This window comes from Aquarana catesbeiana, linkage group LG10, assembly GCF_042186555.1.
Source record: "Aquarana catesbeiana isolate 2022-GZ linkage group LG10, ASM4218655v1, whole genome shotgun sequence".
Taxonomy (NCBI): domain Eukaryota; kingdom Metazoa; phylum Chordata; class Amphibia; order Anura; family Ranidae; genus Aquarana; species Aquarana catesbeiana.
The window spans coordinates 235,645,058-235,650,755 of record NC_133333.1 but is presented as its reverse complement, the minus strand read 5'-3'; positions in this window follow the sequence as shown (position 1 = coordinate 235,650,755).

The window sequence follows — 5,698 nt, the reverse complement described above, 5'->3', positions numbered from 1 at the left end:
TATGCAAAAAAGACTGTTCTTTTTTTGAACTTTTGATCATCTACTATCACAAGGAGTGATTGTTTAGTTTCCAGAGAGTGAAAAGTTTCATAGAGAGATTCACCAAGTTTCTCACAATACAGATGTTCTGGATGGTATTGGTTTGGTCAGCAGGGAGATTTCCTGGCATCATTGGCTATCAAGGATGCTTATATGTATATCCCAATCTTCCAGCCTCACCAGTGGTTCTAGCATTTTGTGATGGAAGACCACCACTTTCAGTTTGTGGCTCTGCTGTTCAGCTTGTCCACTGCTCACCAAGTATTCACCAAAATGATATCCCGATCTTTGAGCTCCTACGAGTTCTAGGTATTCTTGTTATAGGTTACCTGGACAACTTCTGACAAAGCATGCAATGACATAACGTAGGCTGCACCGGTGAGAGCGGAGCCTGCGGACACAGCCTGTAGCTGCGACATGACACGCTACCATTGAAAGTCAGGGTGGGACAGGATTTCCAGCATTGCACGTGGTACCGAGTCAGTGCCATGGGTGATTTTGATTCCCTGGCATTACCACGGACATAAGGATGCGATCCGGGAGCTAAACTATTATATTCCCCATCAGTGAAACGGAGGCTGAATGGACTACACACAGACCTGAGTAGATGCGAGTGGTGAGAGCCTGTGGGCAGCCCTTTTTACCACTTACTTTACACAATTAAGGAACCGGTCTCTGGCCATTAGCATTGGACTGCAAGGCTCTACAGGTGGCCTAAGTGATACCTAATACTGTTCGCAGTACTAATTGGGCACGTTACTATTGTGCAAATCTGTGTTTCAAGAAGTCCATCTCCAGTGTGTTGGATAGCACTCGTGTATACTGAACCAGATCCCCTTTTTAGCACAGTCGCTCTACTTGTAGGATTACATATGACCGATTGCTCTATCTATACTGTGCGGTCTTAGCCAGGACTCTACCCACTGTATATGAATAATCCAAGGCCATACTTTTGTGATTATGCCAGAGTGATGTTATTGCCAACACATCTTTATGGTGGGACAGCCTATCTAGGCTAAGACTGTTGGATTCTCAAAAGTCAGACTATCGTTTCCATACCGCTGGAAAGAGACTGGCTAGTCGCACCATCCCATCATAACATTCAAGATTGTTTCCATCCATTCCACGAATACAATGTGCTACCACTCCTTGACATATTCTGGCTCCATACAGTATATCACCTTTATCTGAGTGACACCATGTTCCACTAACCAAGTGCGGCCACTAACTTAATCAGCCTATTAAAAGTGAACTGTAACTAGCCCATCGGGGCTTGCTGAGACTCACCTACTGTGAAGCTGGATTTATCACGTTGCACCAGTGAAGCATTGCTAGATATATAGAGAATGATTGGCTGTTGTCTGCATGATTCTGAGCTCAGTTGTGTGCTATTTTAATGGTGTGACAACGTTGTCTCAATTTTTAATTGTTTCTTTGGAAGGTTGTCCGGCTGTCTGATTGACACAGATATAATTTTGTATAATAAAGTATTTTTCCAAACTTCTTGAAATACTGTGGTTGGTCCTGAATTAAAACGCCTTTCTTGAGTGGTCATTCTTGACCCTCGGGTTTTGTAATACAAAGTTACTGTTGTTTTAAGGACCCCACCTAATCGGTGAGGCCGTTTTTGATCCACGCACTGCGGGAGTTGGCAACGATCCCTTTTTTCCTCTTTTATTAAATACCTAGACAACTTGCGTCTATGGCAACAGCCCCCTTCAAGTCTGTAGTTAAAGTAATAATTAAGATTTTTTTTTTTTTTTTTTTTTTTTTTTTTTAGGCGCTTCAGCTTCGGAAGGTTTACCCCCTTAATAACCAGGCCATTTTTTGTGATACGAAACTGCGTTACTTTAACCGACAACTGCACGGTCGTGCGATGCTGTACTCAAATAAAATTGATGTACTTTTTTTCCCCACAAATAGAACTTTTTTTGGGTGGAATTTGATCACCTGACAATTTTAGAAAAAAAAAAAGTTCTTAATTTCTGCTAGAAAACATATCCAATAAAAAAAAATGTAAAAAAAAAAATCTAATTTCTTCATCAATTTAGGCCAATACGTATTCTGCTACATATTTCTGATAAAAAATTCCAATAAGTGTATATTGATTGGTTTGTGCAAAATTATAGCATCTACAAACTATGGGATATTTTTATGGAATTCATTTTTTTTTTTTACCAGGAATGGCGGCGATCAGCAACTTATAGCGGGATTGCAGCAGACGAATTGGACACGAAGTGACACTTTTGATACTTTTTTGGGGACCAGTGACACAAATATCAGTGCTAAAAAAATATGCACTGGCAGGGAAGGGGTTAACATCAGGGGCAAGCAAAGGGTTAAATATGTTCCTAGGGAGTGCTTACTAACTGTGGGGTGCTTTAACTGTGGGAAGACAGAGATCCATGTTCCTGTTTAGCAGAAAAACAAGATCTGTCTTCCCTATTAACAGAGTGGTGATCCGCCTTGTTTACATAGGCAGACCGCCGTTCTGCCTGTGTTGGGAAGGATCGGCGGGTCCCGGTCGACATTGGGTTCACGTGAACCTGCAGATTGGCTAACACTGTGTCCAGTCGCCGCAAACTCAGAGGGGCAGAATCACATACCCGTACATAATTCTGCGCACAGGAGCCATCGCCCCACAGTAAATTGGGCGGTCGTCAAGAGGTTAAATAACAAACATGTTACGCTTAAAAGTGTTACTAAATCCACATTCACTATATCTGGTCTCACACAGAACATGGAAATGCAATTGTTTTAGTAAATATAAACTGCTAAATACCTTTTCTCATCAGCAGTATATAGCAGTCTTGTGGCTTCTATCAGTGTCTGGTTAAAGCTTGTAGGAGGAGTTTTCATTCTACTCCAACTGTCCTATGAGGCTGCAGGACCCCTGGCCGTCTGTCTGGACAGTGCTGATTGTCCCTGTGCTGATCACATGCACCCTCCCAAGAAACGAAAAAAACTCTCTAGCAATAAACACCAAATTGAGCATGCGCAGAATGACTCCAAAGGTTCTGTACTATCAGGAGATGGATGGGGGACAGTGGAAGAAAGGGAGGATCAGAGAAAACAGGAACAAACAGCCTTTTTATACAATGTGGAGGATTAACCCCTTAGGTCCCACAGCGAGAATAACGAACATGATTTATTACATATACACACTGATTTTACGGTTGTGGGTTTAGTAACACTTTAACCTTTGCACATAGCAGATTTGTACAGAGCAGCCTCAATTAGCATCTTCTCAGGTCTCCTGGCTCCCCCCTTCTGAGTTCCTTCAAAGCAAACCGCTTGCTAGAGGGGAATCTCATGTGTGCTTGCTCCCGAGCCCTGCTTTGTGCCCATAAGACTCAGAGCGGAGCTCGGCCCCGCCCCTGCTCCCACCTCACTGACTCTGAATAACAGTAGTGGGAGCCCATGTATATGAGCCAATAAGGAGCAAGAGAGCCTTGGCTCTCGTGCACAACGCTGGATTGAGATCGAGCTCAGATATGTATTTAGGGGGGCTACTGAGGAAACTGCATGCAGAAAGTTTTTTTACTTTACTCCACAGAAAGCAGTAAGATTTAAAAAAACAAAAAAAACAACCTTCTGCCTTTATATTCACTTTAAATGTGTATTGAACAGTACAGACTCTGGAGTGGTTAGGATGGGTACTAAATTTTCAAAAGTCAACTCAGTCCCAACACAAAGGTTGGAATACATTGGACTGTAGGTATAACTAAGAGTGATCCTACCCCAGGACAACTGTCTTGCACTGCAAACTTTAGAGTTGCTTTGGACTGACAAACCCCTCAATTTGCCTTTGCCCAAGGGTTCTGGGAAAGATGGTAGCCTTCTTCAGCAGTTCCCTTTGCCAGGTTTCATTTCAGACCCCTTTCAACTAAATGTCTTGTTGACTTGTGACGGGAGCATTTTCAGGTCTCTGAACTGGTGGATTTCTTTGCAAATGTTAGAGATGCAAAAATTGTGTTTCCCCTCTATCCTAGAGGGTCCTGAAGATGAACACCAGCCTTGTGGACTGGGGTGAAGTACAATTTTTCAGGCCAGAGTTCTTAGTCACTGCAGGACAGGACATTGCCCATCAGCATCTTGGAATTGAGGGTGATTTGTCTTGCCCTGCTGCATTGGTCAGTGCAGCTGGAGGGCTTCCCTGCAAGGGTTCAGTCAGACAATGCTGTGGTGGTGACATGCATAAATCAGGAAGGCACCAGATCCTTGGGCCCATAATAAGGATCTAATCCTGTTTTTCGGTTTCATGCCCCTGCCTAGTCTGCTGTCCACATTCCTGGCATGGAAAATTGTCAGGTGCATTTTCTCAGCCATGAACGACTGACTCCGGGGGAGTGGGCTTTTCATGCAGAGGTGTTCAAGGAACTCTACCAAAAGGTGAGGAATCCTGAATTTGGATTTTCTGGAATCCAGGTTCAATGCAAAGATGGACATATTCATATCCAGGCCCAGGGACTCCCAAGCAATTGATAATGTAGCAATCAGTTCGCCTTAATTTATGCCTTTCTTCTGTTATAACTTCTACCTCATCTACTATGCAGGTTTTGGGTGGAAGGTATTTAAGTGCTTCTGCTCGCTCCAGCCTGGCCCAGGAGAACATGGTACTCCACCATCATAAACTTGTAGGTGGAAAAACCATGGACCCTACTGGATCCACCTGACCTCTTGTTGCAATGTCTGATCTTCCATCCTTCTTTACAGTCACTGTCTTTAAAAAGATGAGTTCACCTTTGGGAGCATGTTACATATTCCACCCATTTTTAGGGTGGAACACGGAACGTTTCCATACCTTCACCTGCTACGCTGCTTGTTGTCCCAGCAAGCAGGGGCCCAGCCGCATCATTCATTCACAGTGTTTTGTGACTACCAGTATCCAACATCCTTTGCAGATGTCGGCTTCTAGTTCTCTACAACAGTGCTGCGGCAGTTCATTCTCTCTTCCTGTCACTGTGTATCTGCCTGCCGTATAAGGTACGAGACAGATACTGTACACTGACAAGTCCGTAGGAGTCCTTCATGGCACCCGTGATTTGCTGATCGTGGTGCAATGCTTTACAGGCTCCAAGTAAAAAAATTAAATGCACTTTTTTTTACCTGCAAAAAGATGTACATTTATTTTTAAAAAAGGTGAAATTCTCCTTTAAACGGCATAACAGTTGAAGCCAGGGTCTAAAGAGACGGGGAGTATCTGATTCAGTCATCCCTACTCTACAGAACACCACTTCAAGGAAGATTTACTACAGGACTTGGGTCTTATGCTGCCTGGTGTAAGGCTCAGAGACTTCATCTTCATAACCATGTCTTGGGCAGCATCCTGAAGCATCTCTAAATCAGGACTCAAAGAGTGGCCTTGAGTATAATCAAGGGTCAGATGTTGGGCTGGGTGGTCCTCTTTGAGAGCACTATTGCTTTGCATTCCTTAGTACAAGAAGACATGCATATTGTTCCACCATTCAAGACACTTTTGAAACTATGGGATGTCAACTTGTTACTTCTCGTTTTCCAGAAATCTGTTTGGGCCCATCCAGAACATTCCCTTAATCCTGGCTCCAAAAGGTGCAATTGCAATTTTAGGGTGCAATTGCATCGGCTCGCAGAGTTTCAGAACTGTCTGCTCCTGCCTCTAAGGAACCACCCCTGGTGA